Genomic DNA, 20,156 nt, shown 5'->3' with positions numbered 1-20,156 from the left:
TATAGGTGAGGAAACTGAGGCTTAGAGAACAAAGTAATTTGTCCAAGTTCTCAAGACCACTAAGTTGCACAAATGCATTTTTAAACCAATTAGCATGACTCTAGACCCCAAAATTCACCACTGTGTTGTACCAACCCTCTCTCCATATTGCTCCCATTCAAGCCACCCCATAAACATGCAGGCTGTACCTTGGGCAATTATTTGTCTATTATTTTATAACGTAAGTAGAGGAAACAAGGAAAATGGAAAATTTCAGTAGAAAGTCTCTTTCTTATATGGCTGGAAGGAGATACAGTAAGAAAAGATGATTAATGAGCAATGGGATAACCAATCCTCAAGCTCTAAAAACAATACCCAGGTAACGATCCATATTTTTTGTTCATGACCTTTGCTCTATCAAATATTTATATACATTTAAACATCATTCTTAACCACATTAGAAAAAATGATATACTTATAACTCATCTGACAATGAACGCTTGGGGACAGAGAAAAATTGCACCCTGGCACCAGGCACAGTATCAGGTACATAGATCCCAGTGAGCGCTGGTTTGATGAATGGTTCTTTAACAATGTTCTTCACCTGACAATAGGGAGACTGTGCATAACTACAGCTTCTGCAGCACTCTTCTTATTCCCAATCTTCAGGGCCTCTAGACCCACAGCTAGCGTGGGAACTTTTCCACTTACGAAAAGAATTTACCAAATGTTGACCATTGTCACTGCCACCACCCTGCTGCCAAGGCCAGAGTTCCCCACACTTTTGTAGTTTTTTTTTTTTTAATGGATTTTATTTATTTATTTATTTATTGGATGTGTTGTGTCTTCCGTTGCTGCACGCCGGCTTTCTCTAGTTGCCGCGAGTGGGGGCTACTCTTCGTTGCGATGCGAGGGCTTCTCATTGCGGTGGCTTCTCTTGTTGTGGAACACGGGCTCTAGGCATGCGGGCTTCAGTAGTTGTGGCTCGTGGGCTCTAGAGCGCAGGCTCAGTAGTTGTGGCACACAGACTTAGTTGCTCTGAGGCATGTAGGATCTTCCTGGACCAGGGCTAGAACCCGTGTCCCCTGCATTGGCAGGCAGATTCTTAACCACTGTGCCACCAGAGAAGCCAACCCCCACACTTTTGGTTGATGGTCCCTGCATTTGGTTGCCATTGATAATTAAGATTTATGGAGTTCCCATATTCACTCCTCATTCCTTATTTTACTGTTAAAAAAATCATTGGAAATTTTATAACTATAAGCCTTTGGGGTACACAGTATATAAATAGATATAGTTCCTGCCAAAGTGAATATTCTAAATCCTCAGTACAGAGTCCATGAGGGAAGACAAGTTTTAGTCAGAACCCTCAAGGCAGGTGTCCCGCGTGAGTGAGGGTGGACAGTTTGCTACTGTATGAAAGTGCATGTCCTCCCACACACTGGCTGCCGGGCAGCCCCAGACACTCCCCTCTCAAACTTGGCAGGACATCTGTTTGTGAAATCAAGGACAAAGATCAGGTCCACACAAGACAATGTTTCTCAGTGATTCTAAATTACACCAAATTGGGGTAATTATGAAGCCAAATTATTTTCCATTGTCTGAAGGGAGTTAGAGGGTTTGGAGAGAATAAGACAAGAAGGAAATTGGTTATTCCAAAAGTTATTTTGCCATTATTCCAAGAGTTTCATCTGGAGAACTTGACTCATACAAAGCAAGAATAAGTGTTTCTCAATGAAGTTGTGAAGGCACTTGGAGAGGCGGGCGGCACTAGGCGCTGAGTTAAAACACCCTCATCCCCAATTATACGAATATGTTAGTTTTCTGCCAAAATGTTCACCTTCTTTTGGCCCTGGCCTGGGTGTAGAAGTGCTGAAATGCATCCCCATAAACCTTAGCTTCTATGCAGTGGGGATGTTGATCGTTCACTTTCCGCTTTATCCAAATGTATAAAATGAAAAGAGATCCCTGTCCTTCCCATAACTCAACACTTGGTTGATTCAGCCTAGTTTCAGAATCAACTATGAACATAACCAAAATGAGCAGATTTTGCTTTGCTAAGATTACAGTTTGAACTAATACAGAACCATATGCATTGAAATAAGAAAAGTACTCTCAGTTCTGGATCCAACGATACCAGTCTCTTCCATTCTCTGGGTTTGTGATTTATACTCAGTGAAGACCTTATATTTTGCATGTGTTTTCTTTCAAATGATAATATTTCCCATACTTTTCAAAGATTTTTCCTTTAAAATGAATCACAAGTCTCAACCTATCAAATTCAGATTTTACGATTTTATATTCAACATTTAAGAGCTCCAAAACATATTCTGCTCTAGAACCACACTCAGACATGCCTCTACCAGCCTCCATTCCTTAGTTGTTTTTAAATCTAGTTCTCTTTGCAATCTCCTCTTAGTCATCAGTGCTTTCCGTTTTTAAATCATTGTTGAGAATTTCTAGCAATAAGTGAAATTCTCAGAGAGAAATTTACTTCTAGTGTAGGTTATCTATTGCTGTGTAACAAACCATCCCAAATTTAGGGGCTGAAAACAAAAGGAGTCCTTTATTTGCTCATAGTCTTGCAACATGAGCAGGCATAGTGGGGACTCACCTTTGCTCTTCTGGCGTCAGAGTCTCTTGACTGGGCCTGTAGCGGCCGCTCCAGAAACAGCTCACTCCCATGGCTGGCGGGTCAGCGCTGGCTGTGGGGAAGTCAGCGGGGCCATGGCGAGGGGCCTCACTTTTCCTTCACATTGGCCTCTTCAAGTAACCGCCGGAGCCTCCCTCCTCCCAGCATAACGGCTTTCTCAAAAGGCAAGAAGCTGAAGCTGCAGGTATTCTTTAAATATTAACTCCAAAATTCCGAAACTCCCTTCTTCCATATTTTTATTGGTCAAAGCAGTCACAGGCCCACCCCAGAATCCAGGACAAAGACATAAGCTCCCCATGAGAGAAGCACTGTGTGCCCATGGGGAAGAAAGGACTTTTTAAGGTTATTTTTGGACACTAGCTCCCTCTAGCCACAACAATCCAAGTCCTTCTCATACAAAAAACACACTAACCCCTCCCAAATCCCAGAAGTCTTGCCCTCATGAGGCTTGAACTCTAATTCCAGGATCTTATGATCCAAATCTCAAGATAAATCTCTTCCTTTGTGGTTCCTTGGATGCAACTTCTTGGGTAGTTTATCTTAATTTGAAGACCTGAGAGCTAAGGAGACAAACTGTAAATTTCCCAATGTGAGAAAGGCAGAGGGTGTCCCATTCCAAAGGGGACAGGGGGAGGGAGGAAGCACATAGTCCAGAGCCACCCTGAAATCCATCTGGACGCACGGCACCAGTTCCTTGATTAGGACCCAGTGCTGCCGCCCAGGTGTGGTTTTCTGTCATCCTTGGCTCCATTCTCTGAATCATCCTTCCTTTCCCATGAGAAATGGCCCATGCTGTAGCCGAGAAATTTCTCAGCCTGCTTCCTGCTGATACGAGCTTGAGAGCCCAGAGTCCCCTTTTTATTATAAACTGTATAAATTTTCCCTTTCAGTCCAAGATGATACAATTTCTTCGAAACATTTGTTCATTTTTTATGTATAAAATTAGACAAAAGTCACAACCACACTCCATTAGACAGAGGCCATGCCACATTTTTTTTCTGAGAAAGGTGCTTTTTCTACCTTGAGCTCCATGTAAGACTGATATGGAAGAAAGACCTTGAGATTCTTAGAAGCCCATTTGTCTAGCTGACAGCTGTACAGGCATGCCCTTGATATTCTTAGAACTTTTGTGCAGTGTAAAGGCACCACTTTAAGTCTCTTGTGTCTGATCTAAGGCTACTTGACTCTGAAGGTATGTTATGCTGGAGGTGCTCTGGATTTTACCTCTTCCTTAAGGCCATTTATTACTTACAGAGTATCTTGCTATCTGGAGAGGCTGAGCATGAGAAATTGTTTTATTTCCAACATGATAAATCCTGGCTCATTTATATTTCTTCTAAACTCTGCTTGAAAGGTAAACAGTTGCCTCTGCCCATCTAGCTATCCCTGTATTTTATTACAAACAGCTGAAAGGAGCCAGTCAGCGTTTTCAAATTCCTCCTTAGATCCATGAGCTCATTCAGTATCTATTCTAACTTCCTTGTTGCTGAGGCCCACAATTTCAGCAAATGTTCCACCACCATATCGCGTGGATCTCCTTTTCCCATTCTTCTTATAAAAATTTTCTCCCTGTCCTTCAAGCCTTCACTAATAGTCTCTTTGGAAGCTTTCAGCCCTCTGCCCACCACTCAGACCGAAAGCCACCTTTTTTAGGTTTCTGTGACTTGAGCACCCCGTGTTTAGCTATCAAATTCTTCAATCGGAGTTGGAAAGCCGTTATGAGTATTAAGGAGTATTATGATGTGTCGTAGTAAAACAGCCTACAAAATTGCAGAAAAAGCTGGAGAAGCAGGAATCTGAAGGGGAGTCGGAGACCAGAGTGAAGTCGCAAGCAGCCCTCCTGAAGGCTGCCAGGGTGGGTCACCAAAGGGAACAGGCAACGAGTCTAGTACATGGTAAGCCTGGCCTCTGTATCTGGCCTGACCATGTGCCTGGATCACTGGGGGAGAGCCAGACCAGCAGTCAGGATGAAGGCCTGACACCAAGGGAGAGATAAGGCCAGGACGACCTTCAGAACAGTCCCTGCCTACTTCTCAATCCCATGTAACTTTCTCCTTTAGCCAACTCTGACCTGGAGTCACACAGTAAACGGGGTTCTGAAAGACACAGCTCCAATTTAGCCCAGTTGATGTAGTGCAAAACCACCACACTTCACTTTTAAAACCAAAGAGACCTGGATCTATGTCAAAGTTTCAAAATGTTCTCTGGACTATTCTGCATATCAAAAGTGTTTGCAGTGGTAACCAGTTTGTTTCTGTTTTTTCACTTCTGAAATGAGGTGATCCTTGGGAAAAAAGCCATCTTGACCAGCAGATGAGAAACACAAACTCTCTCGGATGTGCTGAAATGTGTGTAGAAAGTTGTCCTTCTTGAAATTTTGTCACTGCCATAAACTAAGCAAGACAACATTTTCATATGATGATCTTAGGCCAACTTATGCTTTTGTGGTCCTGTTTTTATATTATACAGCAATCTTACCAAAGGAAATTACAGTGAAGTGGGGTGACAAGACAGGAATGGTGCTAGTTATATTTTCATTATTCTTAAATGCAGGTTGGATCACAACACTTTCTCACCAAAAGTCTTTCAGTGACCACCCTCGCCTTCCGAGCTCTGTCCAGCCTTGACCTTCAGCCGCAGGTGTACAGCTCAGAACCGCTGGGCTCTCTTTGTGATCCAGGTCCCATGCTCTGTCCATGCTCCTTCCCCTTCCTGGTGCCCCTTCCCATCCTCTGCAACACCCCCACCCCATTTATTCAATGCACCCTTCTTTCTGCTTGGAAGTTTCCTACTCCTCATTCCAGATCCTGCGCCACATCACTTCCAGGAAGCTTTCCTGGATCCCACAGCCCTGTCTGGTCTGGTTTACCCATGTCTATTTCATGGTGCATGTTACATTCCAGTAGAGAGCAGACTCTGTCTGACTCAGACCTAGCTAATGAGTGCCATGGGGCAGATATAGGTCTTATTCTTCATTACAACTTCAGCCAGAGGACAAGACTGGCACACAGATCTTCATAAATACTGGTCAAGTATAAATGTTCTGATACGTGGGTAGTGGGAAGGACAAATAAATGAGTAAACAAGAAAATCGATGTATAAATGAGTAAGCATTTCCTCTGAGCCTTGCCCTGTGCCTTAACTGCCAAAAACACCAGCCAGAATTAATGTGAAACCCTGAGATGACCAGCAGAGCTGGGCTAAGGAGGAGGGCTCCATGACTACCCAGATTCCCTGAGCAGCAGTTCCTGGGAAATCAGGAGGGGCTGACAGGCAGACAATGACAATCTAATGGCAAAAGCCACAATTCTACCAGAAAGACAGATGTGTGAGTGTTTCCTTCCCACCCTGGATTACTTCTGTGCCATACAATAAATGTACTGCAATTGTCATCCATGGGGACTGAGCTGTTTCTTCCACACAGCTGGCCCCAGGGAGAGCTGCATTTCCTTAAATACACCCGTGAGAAGATGGGGCCTGTAGAATCTGACTCAGACGTGACTATCTACTGTACCCCTAGTCCCAGCCATGTACCCACACGCACAATGACACCCAAACACGTCCACACAGCGTGGTCCTCCCCCTACATCCACCCGGTCAAAAACTGGCAAACCAGAGGACGAAACCCAGAAAATTCTGATGCAGACAGAACTCCTAAGATCTTAAAGCCAGATGGGAAACTATGAGTCAAGACAAATACCACTCCTCACTATTGATTTTTTAAATTTATTGTAAATGTAACCTGCTATCACTGTGAGGAATAAAACCATTTAAAACCTGTATGAAATCAATAGAAAACTTATTTCATTACCTGCCTCCATAAACGATTATTCCCTGGTGTCCACCATTGCTGTGTGGCATCTTTCACCACACCCCATGTGTGTATTACATACACATAGATGTGTGTGTTGAGTGCAAACATAAGCAAATTGTATATACTGCTATGCAGCTTGCTCTTTCCGAATGTTACAGATTTACAGAATTCTTTTATTTTCATTCCCTTCCTTCACACCCTCTTCAGCACAGTCATACACTCACACAGACACACACAGACACACACACACACACACACACACACACATGCATATGTTTAGTTTTTCCATTGCGTGCTTTACCAATTTGGTGTTTTCTACATCTTGCTTTTCTGACACAACAATATCAGGAAATATCAACTAGTTTAGCTGTAGTTCATTCTTTTTAACAGCTGGGTTATTCCATTCCAAAATGCCATAAATATTCTGTGATGTGGACACACCATAATTTAAAAAACCATTTCTCACTTGATGTACATTAATTTTCTGTTTGTTGTTACTGCAACCAATACTTCAATCGATACCTTAGATGTTAGATTGTTTTCTCAAAATGATGTAACAATTCTAATTTCCTCCAGCAATACATGTGACTGTCCTTTCCATATACTCCCAACAGGAATAGTAGTTATGACCATTTTTATTTTCACCAATCCAATTATGCCTTTATTTTCCACTTCCCTGACTGAGGCTGAACCAAACATTTTATATATTTACTGATTTCTTAGGTCTACTCCTCTGTGATTGGCCTGTTCACAATCTTTGACCTCCTTCTTATTACATTGTTTGTTTTTTTATTACCAGCTTGTAAGGTACTTTTATATATTTGTTCATCCAACTGTACTTATTAAATACATACTAGAGCAGGCACTCTTCCAGGCGCTGAAGAAACAGACAAAAACCCCTGCCTGTACATGGCTTCCACTTGAATGTGGGAAGACAGACAGACAGATGGTCAGCAAATTACCTCATGTCTGATGGAGTCGTGATGCCGGAAAGGCAAGGCCAAGAAAGAGTTGGGAAATGCCCAAAGCAGTCTCTACCTGACTTAGGCTTTAAAAAATTTTTTATCTGAAATTATAATTTGTCATTTTACTTTATGGGATCTTTTTCCTTACAAATTTTAAAGAGGTCAGATGCTTTTTAAATATATTTATACCTTCCAGGTTTCTTAAGTTGATTAAAAAAAAGCTAGCAAAGTAATTTCACACTTAACCGTTTTCTTGATTACTCCCAGATATTTATTATTTCACATAAACTTTATCATTATTTTATGCAATTCAAAAAAATTGGGACTTTATTTGGAATTACATTAAAGTTATTTATTAGTTTGGGGGTCACTGATAAGCTCACATTGTCTTCATATCTAAAAACATAGTAAATATTTTTATGTTTTCATATCTTGCTTTATCCTTCAAAAAGATTTTATTTTCTTCATATAGCATCTATAAGTTAGTATTAAATTTAATTCCTAATCATTTCCTCATTTTTTATACTATGAATTGGAATTCTTTTTCCTATCTCAATTCATTACTTATTTTTGCTGGTTAACCAAAAAAGAAAAAAGTGTTCCATATTTATTTTTTATCCAATCACCTCACCAGAATTCCATAATAATTATGTAAGTTTTTATTATTGAATTTTCTCTGTATAAAATATCAGCAAAGGCAAACTACTGATATTTTATCTCTTCCAATACTTTACTGTCTTCTCTTATCCCATTAACTAGGCCTATGGAAACAGCATGGGAATATAAAGAAGACAGTTGGCATCTTGTTCCCAAATGAGAAGTTGCAATTATTGTGCAAAGAGAAAGGTATGTTGGTGGAACCAAGACACAGATTATAAAGCTGTCTCTTAAGCCACACGTGTCACTTCAGCTCACATTTCATTGGCCAAAGCATGTCATGTGGCCAAGCTGGACTTCAGTAGATGGAAAATACATCCCTCTCTTAGAGAAGAGTGACTAGGGGGCACTGTAGAAAGGGTCCTTTGCGGGGCGGGGGCAGAAAATATTTTGAACAGTAATACAATCTACCACAATAGTCTATATCAGATAGCAAACTACAGCTGTAGCCAGATTCTATTTTTGCATGGCCTGTGAGCTAAAACTGGTCCTTATATTTTTAAATTGTTGGAAAGTGTTAAAGAAAAAGAAAAAAGGGAAAAAAAGGATCGTTCATAAAACATGAAAATTATATAAAATTCAAATGTTTGTGTCTATAAATAAAGTTTTATTTGAACACAGCCATGCTCATTCCTTTGTGTCTCCTGTGGCTGCATTCACATAACAACAGTAGTTGAGGTGAGTAGTTATGACCTACTTCAAAGCTACCAGCTGCTCCCTGCTGGTGGTCCTTTGTTCAGGGCCTTCTCTCCACATCCATTCCACCTCCTTCCCAGGCACCTCCCGTAAAAACCATATTATGTCCCCTGAGGTCCACTTCTCTCAGGACATAAGTAATGACATCAAACTGCAAACATTCCCATAGGGCATGCCACAACACCCATCATGGCTTGGAAGTAATGTGCCATTGCTTTAAGACCCTAGACACCATCTTATTACCACAGGGATCTGAGGTTGTCCAGTAACTACACACATATGTAAAGAGCATGTACACCTGCACGGAAAGAAGGGCCCATCCCCGAGTCAACACCACCAGCTATAGAGCTGGAACTTCAGAGATGCAGGGTTCAGTACCTCCAGACAACAATCCACAAACACATTTTGTCACCTGAGGTTACTCCATTGGACGTTAAAACATAAATGCTTCTTTGCTTTGTACCTTCAAATAAGAAAATCACCCCCCAGTGGTATGTGGAATTTCCATCGAAGTGTAGATCTTTGTCTGTGGCTGGCTGGGAACCTCTTTGTTTCCAGCTTAAGGAGTAACTGACTAATCAAAGGTTAGTCAGAGATTTTGCAGAGACTGGAGCACACATGCCAACTTTATTATGGACATTCAGCAAAAGAAATACTTTCACACTAAAATTGATTACTTTGACAAATGTGCAGTACATCTTTTGCACAGAAACATAGAAAACTGACAAAGTGTGATGTATACTGATATCTTAGGAACTAGAAAAACAGAGCTGCCACCAGAGTGGTTACTGGATAATTCAAACAAAAGCACCCACAGATGAGAGGGGGTGAGATGAGGATGCCACAGCACCTGCCCTTAAGGAGCTTATAACGGAGTCAAGAAAACTTCAGGCAAATCATCACAACACAGGGAGGTAAGTGCTGTGTCCCATGCGGCCGGGGTGCTCCCCTCCCTCCAGAAGGAAGGAGGTGGCCACATGGAAGCTTGCACAGGAGCAAGGAGAACGTGGGAAGAGAGCATTTCAGGGTGGGTGGAGCTGGGTGACTGTGCCAGCCCCAGGCCCCGGAAACTGGAGAGGGAAGAGAAGACACACCACAAAGGGCATTTCCATGGAGAAGCGCAGCTTTCATGCTATGGATCAGTAGTCTTGGAACATTTCTGCTCACGTGCCCACTGAAAGGACTTTGAAATCCTATATCCCCATGTGCATTTCTCATGGGACATCAAACATTTTTCATCATGTGCCTAAGGAACTGCAAAAGGTATAATTCCTGGCATATTGTACATATTGACATTAAAAAACCGTTACATCACTTATATCCAGGAATGTCTAAATGCTATACAATTTGATATCTACCCTGTGATCCCTTTTCAAAAATACATGAAAAATGTGTTCCTAAAAGTAAGAAATTTTACATCCTTTTTTTTGTCTTTGCACTTACTGAGGGTAACTTTTTTTTCCTTTGGGAAACACTTCATTGGATCCCTTGCTTATTTAATGAGAAGCCCAGGCCTGGGAGGGGCATGAGGATGAGACAGGTGGGGGTTAAGCTACTCTGCAGCCGTAGTTCTCAAAGCTTCAGGACATCAGGACCAGCTGGAGGGATTGTGAGACCCGGGTGGCTGGATCCCTGCGTCCCTGACACGTTTTCAGGTCATGCTCGTCTGAAGACCAGCTTTAGGAACCACTGCTCGACAAAACCAAGCAAAGAGGGGTTTTCTTGGACAGATTTTTTTTTTTTTTTTTTGGTTGTTGAAGGAGATTTTCTGTTTTTCTCTTACCCACCGAGAATAAAAGGAATTTGGGGAGGCCAAGGATCCAAGCTGCAAAGAACGTAACATAAAGAATTCTACTCTGAGGGCTCAGCCCTGCACCAAGGTGGTGTCAGGCAGGGGAAGGAGAGACAAAGGGGTCTTTTGGGTAAAGGGGACCAGCCCTAGAACAGAAACTCCACAAAGGTGGCCACTTTGTTTGTTAATTGCAAACTGTCGGCACCCACAACATTGCTGGTCACACAGGAAGCTCTCAACAAATGAGTGAATAAATAGTGCAGCCTGGCCGATGAGCTGAGCTTTCCTGCTTCCATTCTGCTCTTCCCAAGCCTTGCGTCCCACACAGGAGCCTTGCACTGAGGGGTGAGGACTTGCTGCCCGCCCTCTGCTCCCAGCAGTGCAGGAGAGTTTGGCTCGAGACGGGCCGAGGCAAAGGTGAGATGCTGGAGGCAGCAGCTCAGAGCAAGTGGAGGCTGGCAGCAACCTTCGGAACACTGGTTACGAAATCCCACCAGGAACTGGGGAAGGAGCCAGACTTCTGACAGTATCGCAGAATGGTAGCTGAAGTAATTTATTTGTATATTTAATATTATTTAATATTTTATATTTGGACCAATCAAACATGTTTTAGGTATGAAAGATAGCTCATGGCCTAACAGAATGACACTGGAAGAGTATTTCACCTCCCTGGGCCTTGGTTTCCTTAACTGCAAATCAAAGTTTCTAAACCAAAGGACCTCTGGGTCCCTTTCCAGCTCTGAGGTCTGGGATGTGTGAGAGGTTTTTCATTAAAAGCAACAGTGATTGGCCCTGGGCATGTGGACTTGCTCTTAAGCAAAGCCAAATGCCTACTTTTTCCTTTTCAGGGGAAGATCCAAAACCAAAAGTGATTGACAGCATGCCCAAGCCAGAACCAGGCATTTACTAATTGGGGAACCATATTGTTCTTCCATATAAAGTAACACAGGTAGGTTGTGCTTTCTGATAGGAATAATCTCTCCCTGGTGAAGACAGTAGTGCTAAGAGAAGCATTTCAGACAATTTGGCTAAGGGCAAAAGGAGCACCCTGGGATGCTGTGTAATTTAAGCATGAACACTCTCCAAACATCCTCTAAGAGCGGAAACTGCCCTAGTCCCAGCTGCAGACCACTCAGGCGCCATCCGTGATGTTGAGCTAAAGGATCAAAGAGCGTTCTTGTTACAGAACCACCTGTTGCTGTGTGATGAAAGCGAGACACAGACACACTGAGCTTCGCTGAGTGAAAGGGGGCACCAACAAAAGACAAGTGAGCCCTGGACACGGGCTGAGATGCAGGTGCAGTGCTGGGAGGCTGGGCCGGTATGGCCGGGGGCACGCACCTGACCCCTCTGCAGACTCCTCCCAAGCCGGCTTCTTTTGGACCTGTGTGTCTGTGAAGGAAAGCTTCCGTGTGACCCCTCCCCACCCCCCTCCCATCCCTGGGCCCTGAGACCCAGTAGTAGATCAGGGAGGAGGAGAGAGGGGGTTGGGCCCCTTCCCAGCTCCTCCCGTGGGGTGGTGACAGTCACCACATCCTCCGCTCTCCCCTCAGACCCAGGGCTGCAAACGCACAAGCAGGCATGTGTGTCCCCAGGGCCTGTGCTTCCCCGCGGTTACCTACATGCTCTGTAAACAGTCCTTTCACTCAGTTCGTCTCAAATAGCCCATTTGATGGAGGCTCCATTCCAGGACCACAACAGTTTCCCTGTCTAACGGAAGCTCCGTAATCTGGGAGGGATGTGGGAATACCAGAAAAGTTCAAGAAGAGGAGAGAATAAGTGGTTACTGGGATGAAGTGAGAGGTGGGACAGTGGAGGGCTCCTTGCCGAAAAGAAGGTGGGGAGACAGTCATCAGGCCTGGGCCCCTTGAAGACTGAGCCGGGGGCAAGATGAGATGCAGATTGACATCCACTTGGCCTTGGGCAAGTCAGCCTCTCTGGGGTCAGTTTCATCCTCTAAGAAACAAGGAGGGCTCTAACTGGATTCCCTAGTGCCCATGCCGCTGCAGCTATGACCTACTCACACTTCACTGTATTCTGTGAAGTTCCCCACCCTGAGGGCAGTGCCCTGCACCTGGAGGGGCTCAGGAACAAATTTCAAAAATAGACACCGCCCTACATCTCCCTCCCCAAATCAATCAACGTGATCCTTCTTACACTCTTCAGTTCAGGGTGTGACTGGTACCCACCCCCTGCCCCGCCAGCACATACACACCAGTCAAAGAACAGGACACGACAAACAAAGGCCAGTCACGAAAGATTTGCTATGCAAGGCACTTTTTATTCTTTTTTTTTTTTTTTGCGGTACGCGGGCCTGTCACTGTTGTGGCCTCTCCCATTGCGGAGCACAGGCTCCGGACGCACAGGCTCAGCGGCCACGGCTCACGGGCCCAGCCGCTCCGCGGCATGCGGGATCTCCCCGGATCGGGGCACGAACCCGTGTCCCCTGCATCGGCCGGCGGACTCTCAACCACGGCGCCACCAGGGAAGCCCTTGCTACTCATGTTGTCAAAATTCTTACCTACTTTTAATACGCTCCTCTAAATAAAAAATCAAATTCCTTTATATGGCATACAAGGTCTTTCATGATCCAAATATTTTCCTGCATAATTAGAGGGAGATGAGTCAAAAAAGAAAAAAATGAAAGAACTAAAATGGCAAAACCTCCTCTCTTTCCTAGGGCTTAGCAAACCCTCCCTGAAATCTCTCTTCACTCCTACATGGAGCCGCCCAAGCCTCTACACGGAGGGGACCCCCCCCAAGACTTGCCTTCTCCAACAGTGCTCCCTCTGCCAACCTGCCTGGGGCCTGCTCCCTGACCTGCCACCAGCTTTCCCAACTAGCTAATCAGATCTTTGGCAAAGGTTCTGGAAACAGCAGGTCTGAGGGTTGAGGACAGGTGTCTCTTCTTTCCTAGGTAGCTTTCTGGGGGCACTGTCCAGCTTTTACATACTGTTGAACTGCGTGGCTCTGGTGGGAAAGAGGCCCGCAGAACAGCCTCGTGTGGGCCCCAGGGCCATTGTGGGGCTCAGGGCTGTTCACAAATGCTCTGAGGCCTAGAATGACCCTGGTGCCGGCAGCGCCCAGGAGAACATGCTTCACCTCAGGGACAGGCCAGAGGAAAGACAGTTCATAAGAATGTGTTTCCTGGGCTTCCCTGGTGGCGCGGTGGTTGGGAGTCTGCCTGCCGATGCAGGGGACATGGGTTCGTGACCCGGTCCGGGGAGATCCCACATGCCGCGGAGCGGCTGGGCCCGTGAGCCATGGCCACTGAGCCTGCGGGTCTGGAGCCTGTGCTCCACAACGGGAGAGGCCACAACAGTGAGAGGCCCACTTACCGCAAAAAAAAAAAAAAAAAAGTGTTTCCCTGCCTGGGAAATCAGACTCAGACCTCTGTCCTCAGTCCTCTCCAGACCACTCACGTGGGGACATCATTCAGCTCAGGGCTGGAACTGCTCTTTTCAGAAATGGCCACTGTTTTGGACTCAGCCCCAAAGCCCCAGGTCCACCCTGACTTGGCCCCAGGTCACATTTAAATACTCACATCAATGTGCCTGATACCAACAGGAGTCCTCCCCTGCAGGCACTGGCAAACAGAAATCCAACAATGTTGTACCCTTAAACTGAACAATTTTGCTTTGAATGATGGAGCTCTGGATGGTGGATTCTGTGAAGCTTAATGACAGAGGAGAATCGGCAGCACACGAGGTTTTCTTCTTGTGGCAGCCCATGCTCTGCGGGGCCTTGGGCACACAGCCCCTGTCTCACTGTTTGGTCTTGTGAAACATGGCTGATGGGCTTATTCCCCTCTTCTTAAAGAGATTAATGAGCTAAATGTTTGCAAGATGCCTTGAGTAGTTTGCTGAAAATTTTAAAACAAATTCTTCCAAAACCATTTCCTCAAAATCCAATTTTATTGAATTCCTTGGTTGAAAACTAACTCTAAAATGATGTTAAAAAGGAGCAAGGGGGCTTCCCTGGTGGCGCAGTGGTTGAGAGTCTGCCTGCCGATGCAGGGGATGCGGGTTCGTGCTCCGGTCTGGGAGGATCCCACATGCCGCGGAGCGGCTGGGCCTGTGAGCCATGGCTGCTGAGCCTGCGCGTCCGGAGCCTGTGCTCCGCAACGGGAGAGGCCACAACAGTGAGAGGCCTGCATACCGCAAAAAAAAAAAAGAGGAGCAAGGTCACAGGGTCTGCCGTCTGCCATAAACCTTGTCATGAACATTGGAAGCAGCCCTGCTCAGCTGAGCCCATGGAAATTGTGACTTAATCCAACCGCTTCTTTTCATTTCTCTGACTTCGCATTACCAGAAGTATGCAGTGCGTTTCGAATGACATTTATCCAAGGTTATGACAACAAACAACTGTCTCTCCAGTGATGCATTTGTTCTGTGCGTCCCAGCCCAAGGCCCTTCTCTTGCTTTTCTTTCAAAAACTCATTCGTTCTCAGTCATCTCGGCCAGAAAGTTCCTGCTTCAGAGCTGAAAGTAAGTACATTTTCTACTAATTTCTCAGGTTCTTAAGGGCTTTGGGATCATAAATAGAACACTTAGGGAAAAATCTTGAGAAAAGATTCTATTCAGAATTCCTAATAGCTCATCTTTTAAATTATGGTCTTTCATCTTCCTGTGGGAGTACATTATTTTCTAATTAAACTGTAACAACAAAATCTCTTACTTGTATGTCTAACCAAAGCAAACTTCCCTCCTGATGAGTTTCTTAGCTCCTCTACAGTTTTAGTCTCTACATCATCATCAAGCTCTATTCAGGACTACAAGCACGTTTTTCCTAATGGGATTAGGAGCAGAAAACGTCATGTTTCTTTTACCTCCTGAGAGTCACCCTTTTACCTGATTAACCTTCTGTTTCCATTCTGGTACTGGTGCATAAGCATCTCTGCCATCGACATATACATGTGGACTTTCTGTGGTTCTGGGGCAATTAACACTCTGCCTTTCTCATCTACAAGTTCAATAGTCCTCTGCCTTCCTTGGCAAAAATACAGGGTGTAGGATAAATGAGAATTAAAAGCAGATTCCTGATCACATACTCCTCCAAAGTGGTTGTCACTTGGAAAGCCATGCAGTCACTGCAGACCTGAGACATTCACTCTTTGCTTGGTTGGCTCTGTCACGGGGAATATGTATTCCCCAAAACGGAAGGCTCAGTCTTTTCACAAAAGCAGCTATTCTTCCTATTTTTATTTCCCTAAGCTGCCTTGAGATGATCCCACCACTCATCTTCCTCCCAAACACATACACTTACACACACATACACATGTACACACACGTACACACATGCATATACCTGTACGTACATACATGCATGCGCACACATGCAAAGCCAAGGGGGAAAGAACTGAAAGAGTGATGAGAGGCCGACGCTGAGAGCAGGGCCTTGAGCAGGATTGGGAGGGGCAGGCGTGCAGAGGGCTGGTCATGAGCCTCACTGGTTCATGCACTGACCGGAAAGGCCCATGCACACTGAGGCACCAGGCCTGCGACCGCGAAGCCGCTGTGGCTGAGACAGCAGGTCACACTCAGTCCTCGAGAAGAGCCCCCACGGGGCTGTGGGAGCCCAGAGAAGGGGGCCCCCAGCAGATGGGGTAGGACACTCCCCAGCAAGTGGAGGGGACACCATGGAGCACCTTGGCTTTTCAGTGGCCCAGATTTCGTGGGAGGGGGGGAGGTGTGGGTGTCCCCCTCCAGCACCATCACCCTCTCATTCCTCAGGGCAACCTCAGGCAGCTCAGCGTAAAAAGAAAAGCCAACCTACCTTCACCTCATTAGTTTTCCAGGCATGTTTCCCACCTGAATACTTAATGGCTAATTAACCTCATGTGAGATCCGTCCGCCTTGTCATAAAAACGCTGGCAGGTCTGTGCTGGGCGGTGGCATCCGGGGCCAGGACGTAAGGACAGGTGGCGGGAGCACAGGTGGGGCAGCTTAGGGAAGGCAGCCCAGAGAAGGGGGTCCAGGAGGGAGCGCTCTGGGGCGGGGGGGCCAGGTGGCCCTGAGGCTCCGAGAGCTGAGAGACAAGAAGGTGTGTAAAGGGCGTGGGTGTCATCTCAAGAAGTCTGGCTGATATTAAAATGATACAGAAATTCAGAAGATTTACACTCAGGGCTCCACATGCACTTGGCAACGTGCCAGCGATGCGTGTGGGGCCTTGGAGCAAGACAGACTCAGTAGCTCAGTGACCTTGAGCAAGTCCCTCTCTGAGCCTTAGTTTTCTTATTTATGAAACGGGTGGGAGAGCAGGGAACAGGAATAAAATGTGCCCCTCATATTTAACTGGAGCACTGAAGAACATCTCTCACCCCGCACCGACCCGCACCGTCTCTGACCTTTAACGTGGAGACCATTGTAAGAGAAGCCAGGGCAAAATCAGACTGCTTTTGAAGTACAGATTTTAAGGATGTGCTGGTGTATTGGGGAGTTTGCTCTTTTATATGTTAAAATATTAATTTAAAATGCTAAACATACATTTTGGGCCCTGCGCAGGAGACAACGAATCCTATACAGCCTTAGGTAAAGCCATATAGCTACAGAAATCAAGGCAGAAGAATAGACAAAGATCAATGGAAGATCATTGAGAGCCCAGAAACAGACCCATACAAATGTAGCCAACTGATTTCAACAAGTGTGTGAGAGCAATGCAAGGGAAAAAGGATAGACTTTTCAACAGATAGTGCTGGGAGAAAATACTTGCAAAATACATATTGGAAATGACTTTTTTTTCCAAAATATTCAGAGAAATATTAAACTCAGCAATAAGAAAACAAACAATACAATTTTAAAATGAACAACATATGAATAGATGTCTCACCAAAGGAGATCTACAGATGGTAAATAAACATAAAAATAATACTTATCATTATCATTAGAGAAATGAAAATTAAAATGACCATGAGATACCACTAAATACTTATTAGAATGGCTAAAATCCAAAATGCTGACAATACCAAATTATGGTGAAGATGTGGAGCAACAGGAGCTCTCATTTCTTGCTAATGGGAATGCAAAATGGTACAGTCACCTTGGAAGACAGTGTGGTGGTTTAATACAAAACTAAACAGACTCTTACCATATGATCCAACAATTGTGCTCCTTGGTATTTACCTGAGTTGAAAACTCATGTTCATCACAAAAATCTGCACATGGATGTTTATAACAGCTTTATTCATAATTGCCAAAACTTGGAAACAACCAAGAAGTCCTTCAACTATCGTTTAGCTAGAAAGCCTAAAAAAGACAGGGGTGAAACTCCATAAAGGAGTTCTCATTGTCTACAGAATAAAATCCAACACCTCATATTACTAAGTGACACAACCATTCTGGCCATGTGCTGTGTGATTACCATTATATGACATTCTGGGAAAAGGAAAACTATAAGACAGTAAATAGATAAGATATTACCAGTGGTTTGGGAAGGGACTGAGGTTGAATAGATGTAGTACAAGGGGAGTTTTAGGGTGGTGATACTATTCTGTATGATACTGTAATAGTGAATATATGACACCATGCATTTGTCAAAACTTATAGAAATTTACAGCATAAAGTGCAAATCTTACGTTTTCAAAATTAAAAAAAATCATTTAGGAGGTTAGAATGTCTCAGGATGGAAGCAACCAAAGAATCTGATTGTATCATAAATACATGAAATAACCTCAATGCATGTGGTGGGGGAAAGGTGCTGACATAAGTGACTTTGAAAATGAGTAGAGACTGTAAGACAAAGGCCAAGTGCTTTAAAAATGGATTTTATTCTGTAGACAATGAGAACTCCTTTATGGAGCCCACATTGCATGCCTGCTCTCTAGTTGATACAGTTCACCACAGGGATGTGGTCTAACAATTCTGCAACCACTGGAAGTGTGCATCTGGACCCAGCAATTAAATGATGCCCTGCACCTGGCAGGAGCTGAGTTCCTCACTGTTGGGCCAGGAGGTTACAGGTAAGCAAGGAGAGGAGGTCAGAAGTCTCCACGTGGCAACAGACTGGAGCTGGAAACTTCAGGATGAGCTCATACTTAGCTTCATGTAGATACAGATGGAGAGAGAAGTATTTGTAGATGTGTGTACACACATGGCTTAGTGTATACACATGTGTCTCCTTACTCTGTTAGTGGAAAGGGCTCAAGGAGCAGCAACACCCCAGAAACAACATACACATTAACCCTCAGATCTTGGTTTTTAACACCATTCTCCAATAAAAGGAGTCAGTGATTCTTGGAACAATGACTGATTCCATGACGATAGCACAAAATAACAAGATGAGCCTGGAACATCTTGCAGCGCAGAAGGTAAATAATTGTTCCAAAAAATCACAGTGGTGAGGGTATGTTCAAAGGGTATGTGCTGGGCTTCCCTGGTGGCGCAGTTGTTGAGAGTTCGCCTGCCGATGCAGGGGACGCGGGTTCGTGCCCCGGTCCAGGAAGATCCCACATGCCGCGGAGCGGCTGGGCCCGTGAGCCATGGCCGCTGAGCCTGCGCATCCGAAGCCTGTGCTCCGCAACGGGAGAGGCCACAACAGTGAGAGGCCCGCGTACCGAAAAAACAAAAACAAAAACAAAGGGTATGTGCCAACTGCAAGAGCTCCCAACAGCCAAAGTTGGGACAATTTAAGCAACAAAATAAATAAACTAATATTGGATTATAACCTAAAGTATACAATAAATATCCATGTATCCATACTGATACCAATGATTGAACAAATCATAAATGGAAGACAGTAGACAAATCTCCCATGCAGATTCCCAAATAATTTACGTGGCTCTTCCATTCACAAGAGGCAGGCACAGCTTTCTACTCCTGAGGTGTGGGCTGTGCATACTGACCTCCTTTCAAAGAGGTCAGATGGGCAGGGGAGAAGTTAGACAGACACGACCTCGGCCGGGTGATGCCGGAAAAGTCGTGTTGACAATACGTCCCTTGATGTGACGTAATGAGGATATAACTTTACTTCGTGTGGTCTTCCTCCCCCCAAAGTCCATAACCCCAGTCTGAGCATGAGAAAAACACCAGACAAATACCAACTGTAGGACATTCTACAAAATGCCTGACCGGTACTCAAAACTGTCAAAGTCATCAAAAACAGAGGAAGTCTAACTGTCACAGCCAAGAGGAGCATAATGAAACATGCTCAATGTAAAGATGACTAAATGTCATGTGGGCATGAACAGAAAAAGGGCATATGGTAAAAACTAAGGAAATATGAATAAAATATGGGTTTTAGCTAGTAATAATGTGTCAATATTGTACCGTCCATTGTGGTTAATGTACCATACTAATGTAAGACGTTAATAATATGGGAAACTGGGTGTGCTGTGTATGGTAACTCTCTAAACTATCTTTGTAACTTTTCCATGAATCTAAAATTGTTCTAAAGTAAAAAGTTTATTTTTTAAAAAAAATGTTCATAGCTCCATCACCCAATTAAAATTGGACATATGTCTTTCAGAGATTTTTCTATGCCTTTGCATGAGTGTATATATACTCTGCACCACTGAACCATGATTTTAACCATAGAGTAGTGGTCTACATCATGGGCCTCCCAGAATTTATTTAACCAATCCTCAGTCACCAGTTATATGTATGG

The 20,156-nt window shown here is 44.4% G+C and overlaps 1 protein-coding gene across 1 annotated transcript in view; it reads left to right on the top strand.

Annotated features, from left to right (window-relative positions):
• The first annotated feature begins 14,991 nt into the window (after positions 1–14,991).
• The window catches only part of MC2R (melanocortin 2 receptor), a 17,990-nt gene continuing 12,825 nt past the window's right edge, over positions 14,992–20,156 (top strand). Inside the window, exon 1 of the mRNA XM_065890150.1 lies at positions 14,992–15,043. The gene's annotated coding sequence lies outside the window, so the exon portion shown is untranslated. The remainder of the gene's footprint in view (positions 15,044–20,156) is intronic.

Source organism: Phocoena phocoena, chromosome 13 (assembly GCF_963924675.1).
Source record: "Phocoena phocoena chromosome 13, mPhoPho1.1, whole genome shotgun sequence".
NCBI classification, from domain to species: domain Eukaryota; kingdom Metazoa; phylum Chordata; class Mammalia; order Artiodactyla; family Phocoenidae; genus Phocoena; species Phocoena phocoena.
The sequence above is the reverse complement of the archived record's forward strand: the minus strand, read 5'-3'. Positions and strand labels throughout refer to the sequence as shown.